Source organism: Pinus tabuliformis, chromosome 9 (genome assembly GCF_031772625.1).
Source record: "Pinus tabuliformis cultivar Carrire ecotype Pingquan chromosome 9, CPIR1, whole genome shotgun sequence".
Classification (NCBI taxonomy): domain Eukaryota; kingdom Viridiplantae; phylum Streptophyta; class Pinopsida; order Pinales; family Pinaceae; genus Pinus; species Pinus tabuliformis.
In genome coordinates, this window is record NC_142307.1 from 940,172,813 (window position 1) to 940,197,546 (window position 24,734).

Consider the following 24,734-nt stretch of genomic DNA (forward strand, 5'->3'; position numbering starts at 1 on the left):
GCCATTTTATCTGTGACCCCATGGATATAAGGTAGAAAAACCCTACCATCATGAGGTTGATCCTCCTCTTTAGGTTTGGGAGAGGACAACCTTTTTTCGGCTTTCTTTATGGCTTTTTTAATCTCATGATCCTTGTAGCCTATATTTCTGAAAGTTGAGATTAAATGCCTCTTCTCTTCATTTATATGTTCTGAGTCAGAAATTCGGAGGGCTCTAATGGCAAGAGTGTTCAGAACGCCAAGCTTTTGGGCTGGGTGATGGTGGGAATCCGCATGAAGGTAGCTTTCCGTGTGAGTTGATTTCCTGAAAACCTTATGGCCCAAAGAGCCATCCTCTTTTCTGATGATAAGAATGTCCAAGAAAGGGATGCTCATATTTTCTTCAAGCTCCATAGTGAATTTTATATCAGGGGAAATGGAGTTAAGGTGATTGAAAAACTTGTCGAGCTCTGCTTTACCATGGGTCCATTTTATATTGGTGTCATCGACAAAACGCTTCCACCATGCTGGTTTTAAGGGATAAGATTCCAAGGCCTTCTTCTCAAAATATTCCATGTACAAGTTGGCCACAATTGGCGAGAGGGGAGATCCCATTGCTACACCAGATGTCTGTTCATAAAATGTTCCTTGGAATGTGAATACAGTTGACCTTAAGCAGACTTCAGCCAGCTTTGCGGTTTCTGGATCGGTGACACTTCTTATGACCTGAATGGCTTCATCAAGAGGAATCTTCGTGAATAAGGAAACCACGTCAAAGCTTACAAGGATGTCATCCTTTTCCATTCTTTCATTTTTAATAAGATTCACAAAGTCATGTGAGTCTTTAATGAAGGAGTCAGTATTTCCAACCAGGGGCTTCAGAATCTTGGGTACATATTTAGCAAGCTCATAGGTTGGGGAGCCAATGGTATTAACTATCGGTCTCAGTGGGACACACTCCTTATGGATCTTGGGTAATCCATAAATTCTAGGAATGGTTTCACATAGATATTTCTTTTCTCTTTCTTAATGTTTGTGCGATACAAAAAGAAAGCTGTTGTATAACTTTGAATTCAATTTCAAGTGAAAGCAAACAAGTTTGTCCAAAATCAAAAGACACCTTAAGATTTACTTGTTTCGACACTAGAAATATGTAAACTCAAACCATATGATGAAAGCAAAAGCTCAATCAGCTATGAACAACAAACAAACTAACTCTTAAGATCAAAACGACACTTTATCACAGGTCTAGATCTAAGAGGCCACAGCAAGACTAGTTCACTTTCGTTATGGGAAACTGCAAATGATATAAGAAATACACAAAGAACAAATACAGTTTCTTTATACAACCGAGGCAGAATAGTGGAAAGGAAAGTTGGTTTCAGATAGGTACATTGACTGGTAACAGGATGCAAAAACAAGGGTGAAAACAGGGCAAGAAACAGCAGGAAACCCCAGTAGCACAAGGCAAGACTGGTTCAGCGCAGGTGGTACACTGTCACTTTGACATTCAGCGCAGGTAGCCCCTTCGGGAACTGCGCTGAAATGCAGACAGCCTTCACACAGCCTGCACTGAAGAACGAAACTTTCGTTTCTCTTGGTTTCCGGGTCACAGATTGCTCAAAAATTCACATTTTTTGGCCAAATCAGAAGCTATCAGTCAAGTACACACTAAGGGATGAAAAGGAGGATGAAAAGCTATCACTAAGAGCTATTTAGAGTCCTTGTGGATCAGCTCTTCAAATCATAAACTTGCCCAGAAACTGAGCTAGAGTAGCTGCCCTCTACTTTGCATTTGAAAGATCCAAATGCAGTTCGATTCGGTACTCCCTTTGTTTATGAAATGAATAGAAAAAAACACAAACAACCAACAAGATACGATCCCCAGTGGAGTCGCCAATTTGTTGTTGGGAAAAGTATCCAATACGGAATGACCCTATCCCACTCTAAGGGTGATAGTACCTCAGCAACAACCGAATGCAAAGCTATTCGAGATTACTTCTTTATGAGATGTAAGAGAGGGGAGAAAGAGATCCACTAACCGTTATCTTCCGCTAATGATTGATCCAATCTTCCCTCTTTGCTACTTGCTCCCAGCTCCTTGTTCTTTCACTGGCCCAGCTACACCAAGATCCTGCAAAATGACAAGAGAGGGAAACTACAAGAAGCATACATTCATAATTGATTCAAGGATTAGAATAAATCAAATATACAAGTATCAATACGCCATTGAGACACATGCATATAGAAGAACCTCAAATGCTTTATTAATGGAAGAAGTAAAGTTCTGAGAGTGTTACAACCATAAAAGGCCCAATCCAGCAACACCTCCCAGCAGAAAGAAATCTCCTCTTCACCTCCTTCAAACAAATCACCCAATAGTTCTATACTCAAACCAACATCACTTCCTTACATTCACAAGATTCCAGCCTCCCTAGACCTCATGAGAGAGCTCTATATATAGGAGTTTTGGAGAAAGGATGAGTCAGCTTGAGGCTGGCATGAAGCTGACTAGTGTCCTCTCCCACTTCAGTTATTCTTCAGTTCTTGAGTCCACTTGGAGGTTCTTTCTTCCACTTGGAGATCTAGACCCTCTTACTCAGCACTAGGCGAATTCCCTGATCCAAGTGTCATTTTGGAAGCTTCCTGGGCATTTGACACCTTGAGGAATGACTATGCCACTTGGCCAAACTCGCCCAGCGCAGGTAGCCTTCATTACTGTTGAAATTCAGCGCAGGTACAGAGTGGAGCAGTTGACATTCAGCGCAGATGCTCAGTGGAGCAGTTGACATGATCCAGAATTAGCTTGTTTTTGAGTGTTTTCAGGTGGAGAACTGATATTTACTGCTGTGGTTTGCTGACCTTGTTCCTCTAGGGGTAGGAACAACATGTTTAGGGACTTTGGATCCCTTAGATTATTGACATTTCATGCTTCATGCTGTAAGGCACAAAAATGTCTATAACAGAGTCCATTAGATCAGAAGAGCACTTCAGGAGTAATTTTCAACCTTGGTTAAGCTACAGTTTCTTGGTACAGCAAGAAACAGAGGTTAGTTACACTTAGCTCAGTAGAGGCTGAATACATGGCTACAAGCTAGGTAGCATGTGAGGCCATTTGGATGCGGAAAATTCTAGTTGGGTTGTTTGATCAGAGGATGGATCCAACTGTGATCTATTGTGATAATCAGAGTTGTATCAAGCTCTCTGAGAATCTAGTATTTCATGGCAGGTCCATGAACATTGATATCTAGTATCATCATCTTCAAGACTATGTGGTGAAGAGGATCATGTTGTTGCAATATGTTTCGACTAAGGAGCAGGATGCAGACATTTTGACTAAGGCATTATCAAAATGAAAATTTGAGTTCCACAGAGACAAGATCGGGGGGATAGATAATCCCTTTCTTGTTGAGAGGGAGTGTTGAAAATAGCAACAAGAAATGCTAAAAATAGCATTGCTATAGTTAGCATTTCGGGATACATTCCAATTTTAATTAGTCCCTAAATTAAAATTGAGAATTAAAATTCGAATTGATCTCAGCAACCATTTGTAAAATAATTAATTAATTTATCTTGAGCTAATTAGTTGGAAAAAATCAAACATGAAGTCTATGTGAAGACATGCAATAATTATCCCTTTGATTGAGGAAGTTATCCCTTAATTAAGGAGATCAGGATGAGCTGTACTTTGAGTTGTAATTAGTTAGCTCAGTTAACTGAGTTAAGTCCAATTAGATTAGTTCCAACAATTTGTGGAACTGATTGTGAGTTCAGTTAGTCAATGCATGCGTGCATGCAACTAGTGTACTTCAGATAATTGAATATTCTCTCATAAATAACTCGTGCATGTCAGTTCAGATAGAGACCCAGTTGAGATCAAAAGATGGGACAATGTACTATTAGTTGCAGGAATATTTCCATGAGGATATCTCTTGCATGCAGAAGGAATTATTTCCTTGAGGATTACATTGTTATTTCAGATGTTAGTGAGCAGTGTGTGAGGTACTTACACACAGGTGGCAGCTTGAGGACCCAAGAGAAAGTGTGCAGGGAAATAGGAGGCTTGCAGGACTGAAGGAAGGCATATGTGTTGTCTATTCTGTCTATAAGCAGTAGTGAGGGTTTGTACTGAGAGCTGGATAGCTTGTGAGCTAAAGCTTTGTGTAATCCTAAAATATTTCCACTTGTATGATAATACTAATAGTGGAGTTTTTAGCTGAGGCTTTCCCCAGAGTATTCTTCTCTGTTCATGTGTGATTGATTTCTTCTTCATCTGTTATATGTGTTCTATTTGATCTTTCTCAAAATCGATTAAGCTTCCACAAGTTTGATTTTAGAATTAGATTAAGTATATTGCTTTAGTTACATTGCATTATCAGTTTAATCTACAAGAGAATTTCTACATAATTCATGGGTGTAGCCTCAAGTGAAATTAGACACACTTCAACACACTTGGATGCATTTGTTGGATACACTTGTTAGACATAGATGACCTATATACATGGCACTGAAAGAATAAGGGTTGACAAATGACACTTGGCTCCACCTTAGAGTTGAAGGGTCTTACAAGTGTTACAAAAGTATCATATAAAAAGGAGGACACATCAAATATTCTTAGAAAGGAAGAGGCATTGGCCATTCATGCAAGAGTGTAGAATAGCTTTGGGAGTGCTAAGTTGTATGGTTAACATAGCAGGGACAAATTTTCATAGGATGAATGAAGTAAGAAGAAGACATGGCCATAAAGGGGTAGGCCTATGGTTTCTTTAGGATTTAGATAAAAATTTCTTGTAGGAAATTGTTCATTGTGTAATTGTACTCTATAAATGAACTATATATAGTAGGTCACAATCCTCTATTATGCATTGTAACATTATTTATATAAATAAAGTTAATGAATCTACCTTAGTTGTTGCCTATACTTGTGTATTGTCATTTATTTACTTGGATAAGTTTTATGTCCTTACTTTGCATTCCATTGGTTGAGTACCTAAATATTTTCTAATTATTGCTAGATTTAGACCATAGTTGGATGTGTGCTTATTGATGGATGTAATTTCTTATATTGGACTAAGTTGTGCATCTAACATACTATATCTTGAGACAAAGTTATAGGAAAATATTAACTGAAGAGGTGTAGTTTGGTTGCAAAAAGAATAAGTTTCCCAAACCCCTATGGTTGAGGTAAGGTAGTGCCACATGGTAAGGGATGATGAAGATCAAAAAAGGTTCGGCAAGTCTCTTAGGTCCATGACACCAATGTTGTATAACATGCACAAGGATGCAATCATTACTTTAGGGTGCCTTTATCCTAAAAATCACCATGGTCAACACTCTTCCTTTGTGTTTTTTATTTTACTAGATCTATAATGAGATATTAAGGAAATCTAATAGTATTTGGCTTTCCATCTAGCACAAGAACAAGTATGCAATCATTTTTTTAGGGTGCCTTTGTCTTAACAGTCCATTTTAGTTCAAGCCCGTGTAGTAATTAAATTTCCTTGTAATGTACCTATGGAGGATAATATGGTGTACCTAGGAAGGTACCATAGGTATAATGGGTGTAATGTGGCCATAATCATAGAATAGACTCACTTGGTAGTTGGTGCAAAATAACTAGGCCTACTAGGTAATTAGCAAAAAATACACTTTGGGTCAATCATTTTGTTTTGGTCAACTGAGTATAGTTTGCGATTGTATTATTTTTGGTCAAGTGAGAATATTTTGAAAATGCATTATTTTTGGTCATGTGTTAAGTCATAATTGGATGATTGAAAAATTTCTATAGTGTGAAGTTGCGTTGATTTTGGATATCAAAATAAAATAATAAGGGTTTGTTTCCTTTGAATTTGAAGAAAATTATGCCTTTGGTTCTAGTCTCATTGAGTTGTTTGATTCATGCTTGAAGGATAGTATTCTTGTTTCAGTTGCATGCACTATCATTGACTAGTTGGTCCCTCTTATTATGCCTTGAAGTGTCAACTAGTGAGCTTTAAGATGAGTTTTGAGATTATATTGGATCTAGAATGAATAAAGAATATCCATGATTATGCAACAAGAAATATATTCAAATATGATGTTCTTTTTTACTACACAATTACTCTTTTCAAAGATGGAAAGTTGAGATTCACTATCATTCCTTCAAGAATAAGCACAAGTATGCAATCACTATTCAGGGTTTACTTTATCCTCACATGCCATTTTAGCACAAGTGTGTGTAACAATATTAGCATGCTTCATCCTAACCCTATTTTTAATTCTCCTACATGATGAGTCATGCTTTTCAGCCACTAGACAAAGGAAGGAGGTGAATTCAACCTAACCCAGGTTAGTGATCTAATGTTTTTTTTTTTAGTTAAGAAAGTATCCATTAATTCAAAATATGGTATTTACAATCAGAGTGGGGTGGCTTGAGCAGGATGCTTATACACCATTGCCAGACTTTCCTTTTACAATAATTACAAAAAAAACCCTTACACAAGTTCCAAACTTTTCTTTTACAATAGTTAACAAAAAAAACCCTACTTCTAGGCTGAAAAGAGAGATGGAGGTTTTGCTTCCCAATTCTGTAAAAAATTACCAAAATTGCTCATTAACCTAAGAGGGCAAGAACTGTGAGTACCTAGGGAACCGAATTGCAGACAGTAGAATTATTGCCGAGAGTTCCATAGTTATGAGGATAGTTCCAAAGACCTGCAAAAAGAATCATATACCTATTCATTAAGCAAATTCATCTAAGGGATCGTCATCCAATCTAATGGCCTTCTCCAGAGAACTGTGAGCAGGGGCATCCGTCGTGGCCTGGTGACTGGTGGAGATGCCAACTGTCTCTTTCTTAATGCTTGTAGAGCCATTGTCCCTGGCATTCATGGTAGATATACGATGATTGAGCAGAGGATAATGCGGCAATTCCTTCATGATGAAGTGTCAGTGGTGGGCAGATTCCACATAGACAGTGAATTTATCATTCAACATATCTAACTTTGCCTCCACAACTTTAGTATTTTCAGACTATTCTTGCAATGTGAGTCCCAGAATGGCCTTGATCCATGTGGATATTGGTGGCCACCCACCAATTCCACTTGGACCTCCACCATTACTTCTTTTAGTTTTTTCAGTTTCCTTAATTGTAGCACAGTTTACTATTTTTAGCAGTTTTTCGGGTCCTAAACTTCCGGAGCCGTTTTAAGGCCCTAAATGACAGTTTTTTGGAAATCTACCGCATCAATTTTCTATTTCAAATTGTCTTTTATGTTGTAGTCCTCGAAGAGATATTTCCAACGAGCTATCATGCGCATCAAACGGAGATAATATGACCAAGTCATGACCACCGGAAGTTGGCTATCCAACTCACCCCAACGAGGCCCATAAAGTCTTGGTGTTACATCTCCTCAAGTTAGGGTTTTGGTTGTTTAGGGTTTGCTCTTCTTCTTCAATAATAAAAAGGCCCTTGAGCCTCATTGTAGTTCAGTTCAGAGGCATGTAGTCACCACATCCCTTCTCAGAGATAAGCTACCATCGCCCTAGTTGGTGTATTTCCATTTCTGTTTGTAAGCATATTTCAGTATTTTACATTAATGAAATGAAGTATTATTTCCATTGCATCTATGTGTTTATGGTTATCTCTATAATTTGTTGTGTTCCTGTTTAAATCCGGATCAGTGGTATCAGAGGGGTCTGCCTTTTTTCTTTGTTTTTCTTTGCATGTCCCCAACGAGGTAAGGATATAAGGAGTTAGGGCTTGAACTGGTCGAACCTCTGCAAGACCAGCCTCACAAATCCCAACAGTGATCTAAAAATGAGATATTAGAGTAATATTAAGGTATTACAGACTTATGTGCAGGATTTTCCTATATTACTTAGTGCAATGGATTGAAAAGATTGTGAATAATATAGACAATGAAGCAGTTATATAAACATAATAGATACACACATAACACAGCAAATAATCAAGGAGTTCACCCAAAACTCTTGGACTACGTCTCCTGGTCTAGCCTTCAGTGGTGACCTCTCTATTATGTCTTCAAGAGAAAAGTTTTTACAAGTGTGAGCTTAAATTGAGTCTCAACACAATAGGAACAAGACAATAGGGCTTTACTTGGATCCCCCAAGTCTTTTTGAGTACACAGACTCTCCCTCTCACTCTATGTCTCTATCTTCTCTTTGTCTCAGCACTGCCTACTCCTGTATCTGTCATTCAGTGGCTTTTAAGCCAATCGGCGCTTGTCTGTTCATTTTCCCTTTCAGGCTTTCCAACTTCTGGCCTCTGTTCGTTCAAGTCCCCTCTGAGCATTAACCAATCACAGTGTAATGTCTTTAGGTATGGTGGCCACCTGTTATGAAACGGAAGGGACCATCGGTACATGAGAAATCCCAAAACAGCCGTTCTCTATTTACATAGAGAAATACATAGAAACACTGTAAAAATATGCCAAATTGTCGTTTATCAGACTTCAAATATTATCAATTTTGCCCTGTAATCCTTTCGGATCTGTCTTTGGGGCACTATCACAAGTCCGCCATTGATCCAATTGTTGCTATTAATTTCAGGTGGCTTATGTGCACAGAGATTACCTGCCCGAAAAGGCAGTTTTCTCTCTCCGGTGCCAAGCCACGTGGCGACCTGTGTATGGGCTCGGGCGGAGCCTGCCCAATATCGCTTACCACCAAAGGCTTGCCCGAAATCCCACTCATTATGGAACTTAAAATGTATATCGCTGCATGTATAAATCCTTTCGGGTCCGTTTTATTGCTCCACTTGCATTTCCTTTGTTTTTCATTTATTTGACGAAAATGCGAATTTACATAGAAAAACCCTTTTCTTCCAGAACTCAAAATATATATATTTGTACCCATAAGACCCTTCAATTCCGGCTTTATCACAAGTCGCATATGTATTGGCCCCGCTTCTCTGTATTGTTGCGATGCGATTTTGCGATGCGACATATTGCAATCGCATATCGCATAGTCCTTGGGCCCCAGTAAGTCCTTCTGTGTGTGTATTGGCGATGCGATGGCACGAGTAGATCTGGACCATTGATCTGCGCACATAAATCTTCGACTCTCGTTTAATCGCGCCGATCACTATTCCGATTTCCCATAAGGCTGCTTCCGATGGACTCCGCTTGCCACCTCCAACTGCAATATGCTGATCAGAGCTGGACCATTGATCGACCAGATCCAATGGCTCCTGTGCATCATTCTTTTGACCTCTGATAGGCTCTGTTTTCTCTTTTTCTTCATGTTTTTCTCTCCCAATAGTGTTTTCCACCATTTTTGAAGGTTCATCCTTTGCGATAGTTTTTTATTTTTGAAGACTTAGAGGGTTTTTTGGATCCATTTTGGATCACACCTTCCCACTGAAAAGCTTTTGGACCACCAAAAGTTGGTTTTTTTTTTCAAGCATCGATCAAGTGAGGATACAACTTCCTCACTTGTCCAATCTCTATCCATCGTGCACTGCTTGTTTTTGAACCTTTGAGTCCAATTCTCAGGTACTCAACATCCCCTCTGCACGTAGTTCTCACCTTCCTGTCCAGAACTGTGTCTTCTTACAACTCATTGACATATTCAGGCAACAGATCATCAATAGAAGGCAACTGACTTTGCTCTTCGGGATCTTCAACCAATGAAGGTTCATATAGTCTCAAGTTCTCTGCATCAATGATTGAATAGGTATGCATATAAGCTGGCAAATCAAGGAGAAAAGTGTTTTCACCAATTTTCTCAAGTATCTTCAAAGGCCCATACCTTATTGGTTTCAACTTCTTACCTTCACCTTGCATTTTCTCTTTGTTGATCTACAACCAAACTTGATCACCTACTTGGAAGCTATGCTCAATTCGATGCTTGTCATGCCTTGCCTTGTACTTGGCCTGACTTCTTCCAGCTATTCCTGCACTTCCTGGTGAATTTCTTGGATCTGTTCAATGAACTTGGTTGCTTTATCCATATCACTATGTCCATCAACTTCTATGTCTTTACTAAAGACAAAATCCAAGGGAGACTTTGGTGTAAAACCAAAACAAGTCTCAAAAGGAGATCTTTGAGTAGAAGAGTGCTTAGCACAGTTCTAAGCATGTTGCACATAACACAAATGTTCATCCCAAAGCTTGGGATGCTTGCTGCAATAGCCTCTTAGCAACTGGATCACTGTCCTATGACCACCTCTATTTGACCATTTGTTTGTGGATGAAATGTTTTGCTTTTCTTCAATCTGGTGTCCATAAACTCCCATAGACTTGACCAAAACTTCCCAACAAATCGGGAATCTGGATCAGATACAATGGAAGTGGGTAACCCAAAATGAACCCATACATGCTAAAAGAACAACTTCATTGTTTATTCAACTGTAATCTGCTTGTTACAAGGTATTAAAATGCACATTTTGCTGAACCTGTCCACAATAACATATAAATAATCATGACATTTTCTAGATTTTGGCAATCCCCCAACAAAGTCCATGGAAACACTTTCCCAAGGATGAGAAGGAACTGGAAGTGGAGTGTACAAGCCTAATTTTCTATTAATGGGCTTGCTTTTAGCACACATAGTACACCCTTTAATATATCTAGAAATTGTTTCATGCATTCTTGGCCAATAACAGAACCTTTGCAGTTGTGCAACTATTTTAATTACACAAAAATGACCTGATATAAGAGAAGTATGTGATTCTTGGATTATGTTAACTCTTTCATTTTGTGGAATGAATAACTTTCCCAAATGATACAAGAGTTGGTCCTTAACATAATAATCCAATTCTTCTACTTGTTTTCCATGAGTTAAGGTTGCATATACATCTTTAAAATCTACATCTTGAGCATATAGTTCAATATAGCTTTCATGCATTACTGAGTTATGCTTAAGTATAGTAGATGCATTTATGATTGGTCTTGATAGCATATCTGCAACCTTATTGTGTATGTCTTTCTTATATCTGATGAAAAGATGAAATTGCTATAGAAAAACCATCCACCTATAATGTCTTGATTGCTGCAATTTAGTTTGTGAGTGCAAATATTGAAGTGGTTGATGATTTGTATGTATAATTGTTTCTTTGCCTAATAGGTAATGTTTCCACTTTTTCACACTCTGCACTAATGCATACAATTCTTTATCATATATGGGATAATTAACTACTGTAGAATTAAATGTCTCAGAATGATAGCATATGGGTTTACCGTGTTGCATCAACACTGCTCCCATGGCATAGTCACTAGCATCTGTTTCAATCTCAAATGGTTGTTGAAGATCTGGCAGTGCTAGTACTGGTGTTATACTAATTTTTTCTTTCAAGGTGTCGAAGGCTTTCTGCTATTTTCCTCCCCACTGAAACACCTTGTTTAATCCTGTTAAAGCATGTAAGGGAGCTGCAATCAGGGAAAAGTTAGCAATAAACTTTCTCCAATATTGTGTTGCTCCTAGGAAACTCCTAACTTCTGTAGCAGATTTGGGTTTAGGCCAGTTCACAATGAATTCAACCTTAGAGGGATCTATCTTCAATTCACCACCCCCTACAATATGACCCAAATAATTTAAAGATGTTTTTCCAAATTCACAATTTGATAGATTCACACAGAGATTTTCTCTTTTCAAAACATCTAAAGTCTACTTTACATGCTTCAAATGTTCTTCCCATGTTTTACTGAAAACAATAATGTCATCTAAATATGCAATTACAAAATCATCAATAAAAGGCCTGAGTACATCATTCATAACTCTCATGAAAGTGGCAGGAGCATTAGTTAAGCCAAAAGGCATAACCAACCATTCATACAACCCTTGCTTTGTTTTGAAAGCAGTCTTCCATGCATCTTGTTCTGCAACTCTGACATGATGATAGCCACTATGCAAGTCTAACTTGGAAAAGTAAACTGTGTCTTTCAACTGATCTAATAGATCATCAATGCGAGGAAGAGGATAGTGATTCTTTATCGTTATTTTATTTAGTGCTCTGTAATCAATGCACATCCTCCACGAACCATCTTTCTTTCTCACCAGTACGAGTGGAGATCCACATGGTGATGTGCTTGGTCTTATGAACCCTTTATCGAGCAGCTCCTGTACCTTCTTCTTGATCTCTACATTCTCTAAAGCAGATAACCTGTACATTCCGATGTTAGGAAATGGATCATCTTGCTGCAAATGACTATCATGTACTATTTCCCTTTTGGGTGGCAGACCTTTAGGTTCTTGAAATAGGATATCATATTCTGAAACAACTATAACTAAATTAGCTTTCTGTTTAGCATCACAGCCTTCAAATACATTGGTTTTATTAGGGTTATTTTCCTTTACAACCATTAGTAAAAATTGCTTGCATGAATTTACAATTCTTTTCATCTGCCTTGAGTTTATGAGAGAGTAGTTATTTTTGAGTTTATGAGCTCTTAAAATATATTCTATTCCATCTTTAGTGAGTTGATACTTATTTTCAGCTCTATAGAAAATGGCTTTTCTATCATACAAGTAAGGAATTCCTAAAACAATACCACATATATCCAAGGGAACTATATCTAACTCAACCTCATCTACAAATGTTGACCCACTAGCAAACCTAAGTTTACATTGTCTAGTCACTTGTAATTTTGCTTTATCACAAACCCAACCTAATGGATATGGCTTCTTGTGAGGTGTTTTTAGTAAGCCCAAATTTTTTACAATTGTTTCAGAAATCAAGTTTACTTGTGATCTTCTATCAAATAAAGTATCAATCTTTTGGTGCTTGGAAATAAATCTAATATGAAAAAGCTCATGTCTTTTCCTCTCATTATCTTCATTATCAATAGATTGAGCAGAATCACTTGTAGATGCTTCATAATTTTTACCTTTTATACCTGTGGCTGTGACTGTTGTTTCATCACCTAAGTCTGACCCCAAGTCTTTCTGAATAGCAGCAGCAGTCTTCTTCTTCTTACCACCGAACTTCTTGGGTTTCAGCTCCGGATGCAAAGACCAGCAGTGTTCATCATCATATCCATCCTTCTTGTAGTGAGTGCATGAAGGTTTGTCTTTCTTTACAGCGTTTTTCTTCCTCTCCTTCCATTTCAGCTTCTTCTTTTCCTTGTTCTTGCTTGCAGAGGGTTTTGATGATCCCCCAATTTCTAGGTTCACATTCTTGTCTCTAGCTTCTAGATGTGTAGCCTGAAGTGATACATCATCTAGGCTAGTAGGATTAAACATGAGAATGGTGTGCTTCAAATAGCTATGCAAACCACCTATATACTTCAACAAAGTTTCAGGTGAGTCTAGAGATATGCCTAGAGTTAAAGCTCTTTTTCTAAATTCCTGCATATAACTTTGTACACTTTGGCCCTTTAATTGGCGAATAGTTTGCCAACTCATCATTACTTGCTGCATATGAGCTAGTGGATAGAATGGTTTTTTAATGGCAGAAAAAAAATCATTCCAGGTAGAAATAATTTTACCATGTTTCTTCAGATCAACTTGTGTCTTGCCTTCCCACCACACTAGTGCAGTTCCTCCCAGGTGAAGGCTAGCCAGTTGAATCTTTCTCCTTGCTGATTTTATGTTCTACACTCTACAATATACATCAATCTGGCTAATCCAGTTATCTAGCTTTTCTGCATTTAATTCTCCATCATAGATTGGCAAATCAAATTTCACATCTAATTTAATCAAAGATGTTTTCTTCTTTTTCTTTTCAGGGCTAGGAGATGAGGATGATGGAGGTGATGGTGGAGGAGATGATGGAGGAGGTTTTTCCCATTTCCCTTTGCCCTCTGGGGCATCTAGAGAAGGTTCCTCTACCCCTTTGTCTTGTTTGGGGGTTGAAGTACTTTCACCTCGACCTTTCTTAAATTCTCAATACATCTCTTCCACCATGGCTCTCATGGTCATGAAACTATCCATGAACTAAGATTCTAATTCCAATGGGGTTTGTTCTGCCCTTCTCCTCCTAGGATAGACTCTTCCAATTTCTGGATTAGCCGCAACAAGTTCTCCTTCTCCTAGTTTGAGCTTTGACCTAGTTAGCATTCAACAATCTAGCACAAGCTTGTCTAACCGTAGCAAACCTAAAGCTCTGATACCACTTGAAATGAGATCTTAGACTAACATTAAGGTATTACAGACTCATGTGCAGGATTTGCCTATATTACTTAGTGCAACGGATCGAAAAGATTGTGAATAATATAGAAAATGAAGCAGTTATAGAAACATAATAGATACACACATAACACAGCAAATAATCAAGGAGTTCACCCAAAACTCTTGGGCTACATCTCCTAGTCTAGCCTTCAGCGGTAACCTCTCGGTTATGTCTTCAAGAGCATAGTTTTTACAAATGTGAGCTCAAATTGAGTCTCAACACAACAGGAACAAAACAACAGGGCTTTACTTGGATCCCCCAAGTATTTTTGAGTACACAGACTCTCCCTCTCACTCTCTACCTTTGTCTTCTCTATGTCTCAACACTACCTGCTCCTATCTCTGTCATTCAGTGGCTTTTAAGCCAATCGGTGCTTGTCTATTTGTCTTCCCTTTCAGGCTTTCTAGCTTCCATCCTTTGTTAGTTCAAGTCCCCTCTGAGCATTAACCAATCATGGTGTAACGTCTTCAGGTATGGTGGCCACCTGTTATGAAATGGAAGGGACCATCAGCGCATGAGAAATCCCAAAACAGTGGTTCTCTGTTTACACAGAGAAATACACAGAAACACTGTAAAAATCCACCAAACTGCCATTTATCAGACTTCAAATATTATCACTTCCTCCCTGTAATCCTTTCGGATCCGTCTTTGGGGTGCTATCACAAGTCCACTGTTGATCCATGTGATCATTAATCCAACGGTTACTATTGATTTCAGGTGGCTTATGCGCACGGAGATTAGTCGCTCGAAAAGGTGGTTTTCTCTCTCCGGCGCCAAGCCACATGGTGGCCAGTGTGTGGGCTCAGGCGGCGCCTGCCCAATACCGCTTAATGCCAAAGGCCCGCCCGAAATCCCACTCGTTACAAAACTCAAAATGTATATTGCTACAAGTATAAACCCTTTCGGGTTCGTTTTATCGCTCCATTCGCGTTTCCTTTGTTTTTCATTTATTTGACGAAAATGCGAATTTACATAGAAAAACCCTTTTCTTTGGGAACTCAAAATATATATATTTGTACCCATAAGACTTGTCAGGTCTGGGTTTATCACAAGTTGCATATGTATTGGCCCCGCTCCTTTGTATTGTTGCGTTTCGGTTTTGCGATGCGACATATCGCAATCGCATCGCATAGTCCTCAGGGCCTGGTAAGTCCTTCTGTGTTTCTATTAACAATGCAATGACACGAATAGATCTGAACTGTTGATCTGCGTGCATAGACCAATGACTCTCGTTTAATCGCACTGATCGCTATCATGATTTACCATAAGGCCACTTCCGATGGACTCTGCTTTCCACCTCCAACTGCAATATGCTAATCAGATCTGGACCGTTTATCGACCAAATCCGGCGGCTCCTGTGCATCGTACTTTTGACCTCCGATAGGCTCTATTTTCTATTTTTCTTCATGTTTTTCTCTCCTAATAGTGTTTTCTGCCAGTTTTAAAGGTTCATCCTTTGAGATAGTTTTTGATTTTTGAAGACTGAGAGGGTTTTTTGGATCCATTTTGGATCAGACAGCCTCCCATGGCGAATGAAAAGAAAGATGAGGAGGCAGGAGTTCCTATCAAAATCTTGCTTGAAGAATCCCTCGAGCGACAAAGGAACACGATGATGGATATCTTTGCCCAGATCCTTCAGCAGCTACCCAGGGGCGACGCATCGGCTTCCAACAACTACTTTGGAAATGCCACACCGTTTAAGGTACAAGTTAATTTTTAAATCCCCATATTTGAGGGTCAGATAGACGCAGATGCCATCGATAAATGGTTAAATCTGCTAGAGGGTTATTTTTCTGTTCATGATTTTTCCAGTCTAGAAAAGATTATTTTCGCTCTTCTCAAAGCAGCCCCCCACGTCAAGGACTGGTGGGAAACCTACTGCAAGAAGAAGGATGAAAGTACAAGCTCACTATTTTCAGCCACACCCACTTGGAATTCATTCTGGGATGCCATCAAGGAGTATTACTGCCCTGTCGAAAGCTATGAGGATCAATACATAAAGTGGACCATGTTGTGGTAGGGAAGGGACCAAGACGTGCCGGAGTTTACCAATATTTTCCATACCCTTCGCACAAAGTTGGGTATCAAGGATTCAGAGCAGCAGTTGGTACTCAAATATCGCGACTACTTGCACAAGTACATCCAGGAAGAAATAGAATTCTTGAACATCTCCTCACTCAACACGGCATACCAATATGCCATCAAGGTCGAACAAAAGTTTAAATAGAAGAAGCGAGACTTTGGATCTGCGAATCCGAAGCAAGGGGAAGGTGCCCCCAAATTTTAGAATAAAGGAAAAAGCCAAGGAGGGGCGGCCCATGTCACACAGTAATTTTTCACTATCCTCATCTCAGTCCCTATACTGTGTCATGTGTCAAATAAACATGTTCATATCTTCCCACTCATGTAAGAATATTAAGAAAATGCTCTCTAATGCTGAAGATTGACCCTTTTTCGACTAAGTTCCTACATCATCGCTAGTAAAACCTTAAAATCCGTGATGGTTCTCTGTCATGCATTGTATCGTTTCGACGCCGTCGCTAGTCCCCAGTTCGTGACCTGCGACGATCCAGATTTGGAAAATTAGTTCAAACAATCGGCCTTCTGGATGTTTCTAGGGCTAGTTGTTGGGTCAGTTTGGGTCGCCTTTCCACCTCTAGGATGGTGGTTCCGCCTCTTGTGCAACCTCCCTTGGTGATAAGCTCCCTCTCCCTCATTTCATGGAGGCTCCTCCTCCTATAAAATCACTCACCATTGCTATGATCTGCTAGTTCCTTAGTTGCTAGTTCTTTTGGTTGTATAGTGCTGCTAGTGCATTTGAGTTTGGTAGATAGCTTTGGTGTGAGTGTGACAAGTGTAGGATTGCTAAATAGTCTACAAGAGGTTGTCGAGTACCCTTAACCTTGTATTAAAGCTTGTGAGTGAGAGGGAGATATTGTTTTTTGGGATACCCACCTTTGAGAGTGAATGCTTGAAGAAACATACTGGCTGGACCCTCCAAGAAGGCTTGTGACGTCAAGACTTGGTTGTAAGCTTTGCTCTTGATTTATTATTAATACAATCAATGATGATTTCCTATGTCTTGTATGTAATTTACTTGATAGCTCATGACTTCTTGACTTTATGAGTAAATAGATCATTGTTGTTATCGGTTATGTGCTCTATTGTTTTCTTGTGGTGTTTCAGGTTGATTGCTCATTAAGGAGAAGGAAACAGAAGCTGGAGCAGTGCAACGGAACTTCATCAACCACCGGTTTGAGGTAGGCCTCCAATGATGAATATTTAAGGGAATCAATTGTTTTTTTGTCTTTGTTGTGACTAGACCCACTCTAGGGCTAGAGGGGTTGCCTCTGTCCGCAAAGGGAACACTTTCCTACTTCATAAGTTGGCGACTCCGCTGGGGAGTCCTTCGTATGTTTTTCTCTTGTTTGCTCTTGTTTGGTTTTGATTTAGTGTCTCTTGAATTTTGGGGTTAAACTGTCAGTCTTTTGGGTTACCTGGGTCAATTTGGGAAGTCCCTTTATTATCTGTAAGGATAGACTGGTCTTTGTTTGGGAGTTTTCATTCGTCTTTCATTGTTTTTAAGTTTATCACTAGAAAAATCTTAACAGTCGCACCGATGTCGCCCTGTCTCTTTTTTAAAGTTCTGTGCATCGTTGAATCCTGTCGTACAGTCACGACAATCCCTGAAATCGGCCCGTCGCAGAAGAGACGTGTACTATAGCGACAACATCGCTCTGTTGCTACGGCTAGTGGCTGATCGTCCCTAGTTGCTAGTGTTATGCCTACGACAATTCCTGTAGAGTTGTTTTTTCAATTCTACATCCTGAATTCACTAGTCTTGTTAATCACCTGTTATCTTTCTCTTGCCCATTAGTTTGTTTTTAATTTCTTTTGGTTAAGATACTCTCTCTTTGGTTTCATTGAGTGGATCTTGCATTTTTGGCTTTGTGACCTAGTTTTTTCAAATTTTTGAATTACTTGGTTTGGTTGCTTGTCTATCCAAGGTTCATCTACAACCTTCTTGTTGATATGTTTGAGGTTTCTTCATTGCTTGTTTCTCATTGGTTGATTTTTAGTGACAATTATTGAAATGATTTTTTATATTGATTCGATTTCTTTTCACTACCAAACATAGATCACAATTGTTTCGATCGATCGGTTCACACTTGCTTGTTTGTCTCTTTAAATTCAAAACAATCAAAATCAAAAGACTGCATTCATTTAGTATACGAAAGTGAAAGTATATTTGCATTTCAAGTTTTCATGTTTGAGAACTTGGAAAGAAAATTTAAAATCTATCATCAGTAGTATCGATGCACTGTAGGATTGATGTGTTTATGCATTGTGTCTCTTAGTTGATCTTGGTTTTGTCTTGGTTTGGGAATGATCTCTCTACCCTCCAGTAGGTAGGTGTTCATTGAAATAAAACATGCTTTACTCATTCTAGCTGCATCCTACGTTTTTTTTTTATATACATATGGTAAGGCCTGGAAACTAAAACATAATTCAAGATCAACTCTAAAATGAATTGAATGAACTTAACAAAGCATTGGAACATAACGCACATTATTTAGAGATCTAGGCTAGAGATGCGCTCCGGTTTTATTAAACCTAATCACTATTGTTTTCGTTTAAGGTTGGGTGATTCCTCCTTTTGCCACTCAATAGCTACTAGTACGGACTTATGCTCCCAGTACCGTCGAGTATATATCGAGAGACCCCACTAGGTTATCATCCTACATCCATAGGAAGCCGTGTCTTCCACCTTGCAAACCATAACGCACCGAACACAGCATTTGGGAAGATTGACTGCCATACGGAAAGTCCTTGGTTTTCATATGATCGCCAAGGTGTATATGCAGTTTTACTGGTTGTTTGGTAAACCTTTTGCCTAGTTCTCCAGAGTAGTCACTTTTGTTCCTTTTTAGACTCCTTAAAAGAAAAGGTCCATCTAAGCACTTGTCCTTTCAGGCTCATTAAACCTCGAAAGAGATAGAGTCACCTTTTCGTCCTTTTCTCGACTCTTGAAACATGAAAAGGTCAAGTTTTGTTCTTGCGTCATAAAATTTACTGCCCACAAAATATTCCTGGTAACAGTTTGAGTTCTTGGTTGTGATAAGAGTGTTTTTAGGTTCATTCTCGATGGCAACATTCCCCAAGTCTACCGGCCAAGGTCTTCCCCCAGATGGGAACCCTGGTCCGTTTCCTCCTTTTGGAAATGCTGGTGCTCCGTATATGGCAACATTGTCTTTGCCTGGGTTAACCATCGGTTTGCCCGTGTGGTTGTTTTCAACCTCGGTGGTCCCGAGCATCATGACTCTTGTTCCACCGTCTCCTTCGTTTGAACCACAACACGATGATTCCAAGGTTGAGCCTACGCCTTCTTCCCCTGTTTCTTCCTCCTCCTCTCCTCCCTCGCCTGGTGAAAGTTCTACATCCAGTAACCAGGAGGATAAGAAGAAGAAGAGGAAGACGAATAAGAAGAAGAATTTGGATAAGCATCTGGCCACCCACCCAGCGCATGTCCCAAGTACGTCACCGGTCGTGACACCTTTTGCCCCTCTGCGGAAGGGTAAGTTTCCTTGTAAATTGTGCAAGGATGACCATCTTCTTTGTCGCTGTCCTAGTATTCCGAGGATATTAGAATTTTGGTCTCATGACCCGGCTTATCCCTCATCATCCTCTGAAGTTCATGACAATGCTACCCTATCGACTGGCAGTGGTAAGAAGAAAAGGAATATTCAATTCCCCTTTAGACTATGTGAAGGCAACCATCCCCTTCACCTTTGTCCGCTCATGGATAAAGCTTTCGCCGTTTTGGAAAGTCTTACAGCTTCTTCACCTCGACTTCCCGTTGGTTATCAGAGGCTCTCTTCAAACCCTCTCCCTGTTGACAAAGAGATTGAATTAGATTCTTCTCTTGTTCATCCTCCTCTTTCCAAACCTGGTTGTGCTAAGCCTGTTCCAGACCAACCATTGGTCAGAGAGAGTGTCGACTTGGATTCAATACCTGTTAAATCTCTGTTCCGGAAGAGCATCATGATTATACTGCTCATGTTCTTCTCGTCTCATCAAATTCTTCTAAGTCCGAGAATGGTCCTCCTATGCCCGCTGGTCAAGAGAGTCCTTCTTCGATTCCTGTAGGGCATGGGGGCAATCATATGATACCCCCACCAAGTAGTTCAATCATTTCCTTTGAATGGAGTCATTTGACTGCATTCCACCTTCCATCCTACGTGCCCTTCCAGATTACAGTAAATGCCTATGATAAGGTCATACCTGGCATTGTCTTGGATGAGGGTGCGTCGGTTAGCCTCATGCCTTCTACTACTTGGCAAGATTTTGGCTCCCCACAGCTTGTGCCGATCATGCAAAATCTGTTGGCATTTGATGGAGGAACCAGTCAACCTTTAGGGATCCTTCTAAAGTTCCCTGTTACTTTGGGAGGCAAAATCGTCTATATAGACGTAATGGTTGTCCAAGGTGCTTTAGATTTCAGTCTTCTCCTTGGCCATGACTATATTTATGCCATGGGGGCCCTTGTCTCTTCACTTTTCCATGTGGTTTGTTTTCCACACGATGGAAGAATGGTGACCATAGATCAATTATCATTCTCTAGTCACCCAGTGCCACCTGTACCACCATCATCCCCCATCGGTTCTTATCCACAAACAATACCTTCCTTGCCACAGGTCAATTATGTGGCTACCCATTCCATCTCTGCCTCTGCTGATGATCATGCAAATGGTCTCGTACATCATGTACTGGGGGCATTGGAACCTAATCTGTCATTTGTGCCTCATGACATGTGTTCCTCCAGAGTGCATTTCTTCCATCTAGTAAAGACCTCTTGGGAGCCATGTTCTCATCTGGCCCATGAACATATGACCAAGGAGTTTGAGGAGAGTTCTTGTTCTTGTGTCAACCTCATTAAAAAATGAAAACAAGGGTCTTGAGCATAGTTCCTTGTCTTGTGTCAAGCTTGTTAAAAAATGAAACAAGGAGTCCCGAGGATAGTTTGTTCCTGTGTCAACCTCGTTAAAAAATGAAACCGGGTGTCCCCGAGGATAGTTCTGATCTTGTGTCAACCTCGTTAAAAAATGAATCAAGGAGTTTTGAGGAGAGTTCTTGTTCCCGTGTCAACCTCATTAAAAAAATGAAACCAAGGGTGATGAGCATAGTTCCCGACCGTGTGTCAAGCTCGTTAAAAAATAAATCAAGGAGTCATGGAGCATAGTTCCTTGTCTTGTGTCAAGCTTGTTAACAAATGAAACAAGGGTTATGAGGATAGTTCTTTTACTGTGTCAACCTCATTAAAAAGTGAAACAACTCCCTTTCCAAATCAAGTCTTTGCTTAAGATCTCATAAAATCCAAGTCGAGTATTTCTAAGATCTCGAAAGTGAACCTTCATTCCATCCACCTCGTTGAATGCAATGAAGCTTGGGGGGCATGTGCCTCGATTTGCGTCATTATGCTGGGGGCATGTGAACTTATAACAAGCATAGTTTTTCATTCCAAGCTTGTGTAAACATGAAACCGAATCCAAGCAGAGTTCTCCATGGTTCAAGCTTGTGTAAAAATGAACCCATACCTGATTTACATCTTGTGATTTTTGTTTTTATCTACTAAATTCCGCTAGATGAGCCTTGGTTGTTTCATTCCATCACCATCATCTCTTCAACCGATCATATGCTTTCACTTAGTTGTTTTTCCTTTCCTAAGGAACCGCAACGATGAGTGTTTTTATTAGCCAGCCTCTTGACCATTACGTGTTGTGAGAAGTTCCACCATTGCCAGAACCAGTTGCTACCCTTTATACCACTCATTCCTCCAAGAAGAGTCTCCTTTAAGCTCTTTTCTAACTCGTAAAATATGAAAATATTGCAGAGTATTTTTCCCTTTTTGACTCATTAAAGAGAATAAAAATGGAGGTCTTCTTTCAACTCTTTTCCAACCATATAAATGTGAAAAGATCGTCAGAATTTTGTCATTTCAGGTTCAATACTGGTCACAAAACGATGTGTCTTTGATCGCTTTTTTACTTTTTTGGATCGAGGCCACTAATTACGAAAATTACTCCTTGATTGTAATGGTCAAACGGTTCTCTCGAGTATTATTTTATACTTTTTTGGGCTCAAGGGACACAAATTTACGAAAAAGGACCCCCTGGAGTTTTCTTTTCCATGTCTTTTTCAAACTCTCTAAACATGAAAAAGACTCTGAGTTTTCCCTATGTCGGACTCGTTAAACCCTAACGACACTGGACTCATCGCCATGACGAGACTCGAGCTTCTCCTCCTTAGGGCTCATTAAACTATCACTAGGTTGGATTCATTCGAAGGTCGAACTGATATTACAAGCATATGCTATCCCCTTCAAGCTTGTTTCAAAAATAATTCAGGTACTCGCCAGAAATGGTGGGGGAAAATTTGGAAGTCATCATTGGTTACCTTCGGCAGCTAGTCACTCTTGAACATTGACACTTTTTCTTCTTGTTGGATTAGGTTATCCATACATTGTCATTTGGCCTTCCAGGGTTTTGGGTTGCCATTTTTGCCTCATTCCATCTATCCCTATTGTCTCCATTGTGCCTTTGATCCCTTGGTACCTAAATGTTGCCACATTTCGGAGTCGTGTTGCCGATATGTTCAAGAGTATAATCATTCTGTAGTTCATGCCCTTACCTACTCCTCTGATGCTCTATTTCACCATCTACCACTTGTTCCTTATCTCGTGTCGTTGATGAGGGAAACATTATGGCCCTCCTGCGATGGATCATCCCCTGTCGACATCAGCTCATTATCCAGGAGATTGATCTAGAGATCCCCTTCGGTACCTTGGAGCTTGCATGCCTCAATGGCAAGTTCTTCGCGCCTGACGATAGACTTTCATCATTGGTATTCGATTGGGTGATTCCACGAGTGTTCGACTTCAGCTCATTTTTCACACTTAGTGGATTGTACTGGACAGTACCTTGAGAGCCATTGGCATTATTGGTGGTTTCTCTCGCTGGTTAATGGTTTTCATTATTGACCGGTAATCAAGTGACTTTCTATCATGCTCAACCTCAACACATCTATTTGCATGCTAGAATTTGTACTATGATTGGTTGGGTTTCAAGACCCCGGACTAAGATTACATATGTTCGGGCTACGTGGATTGGTTCGTGCTTACATACATGACTCTTTGATGGATGGCTACGACCATAGTTGATTCTTCATGGATGGTTGTGACCATACCTTTATCATTATCATGGTCTTGACAACTAGGTGGTTGCATCCATACCACAGACCAAGTTTCATATGTCTTTTGGATGTCTATGCCCATGCCTAGACTACATGTATTTCACTATTAGAGATATCAGTTGTACTTGTGTCTGCAGGTTCTTCAAAGTGGTGTTCCAGTTCAAATAGTTTTGTAAAGCATTTCACCCCTCCCACTCTTTTGAGCTTCATGCTTTAGGGGACATCTGTTACACAGTAATTTGTCATTGTCCTCATCTCAGTCCCTCTGTTGTGTCATGTGTCAAACAAACATGTTCATATCTTCCCACTCATGTAAGAAGATTAATCAAATGCTCTCTAATGCTGAAGATTGACCCTTTTTTTACTAATTTCCTGCATCGTCGCTAGTAAACCCTTAAAATCCGTGACGATTCTCTGTCATGCACTGTATTGTTGTAACATCGTCGCTAGTCCCTAGTTCGTGACCCGCGACGATCCAGATTTGGTGAATTAGTTCAAATAGTCATCCTTCTGGATGTTTCTAGAGCTAGTTGTTGGGTCAGTTTGGGTCACCTTTCTGCCTCTGGGATAAGCTCCCTCTCCCTCGTTTCATGGAGGCTACTCCTCCTATAAAATAACTCACCATTGCTATGATCTGCTAGTTCCTTAGTTGCTAGTTCTTTTGGTTGTATAGTGCTGCTAGTGCATTTGAGTTTGGTAGATAGCTTTGGTGTGAGTGTGACAAGTGTTGGATTGCTAAATAGTTTGCAAGACGTTGTGGAGTGTCCTTAACCTTGTATTAAATCTTGTGAGTGAGAGAGAGATATTGTTGTTTGGGAGACCCATCTTTGAGAGTGAATGCTTGAATAAACATACTGGCTGGACCCTCCGACAAGGCTTGCGACATCAAGACTTGGTTGTAAGCTTTTCTCTTGATTTATGATTAATACAGTCAATGATGATTTCCTATGTCTTGTATGTAATTTACTTGATAGCTCATGACTTCTTGACTTTATGAGTAAATAGATCATTGTTGTTATCGGTTACGTGATCTGTTGTTTTCTTGTGGTGTTTCAGGTTGATTGCTCATTAAGAAGAAGGGAACAGAAGCTGGAGCAGTGCAACGGAACTTCATCAACCACCGGTTTGAGGTAGGCCTCCAACGATGACTATTTAAGGGAATCAATTGTTGTTTTGTCTTTGTTGTGACTAGACCCACTCTAGGGCTAGAGGGGTTGCCTCTATCCGCAGAGGGAACACTTTCCTACTTCACAGCCCAAGACAACCTGCCAAAGCTGCAAGCAAAGAACAGCGCCGCGAAGCTGAGAAAGGACATGGGAAAGTGGTGTGAGTTCCATAAGAGCTCCACTCACAACACAAGTGAGTGTCGGGCCAAGCAGTCAGTAGTGGCCGAGCTA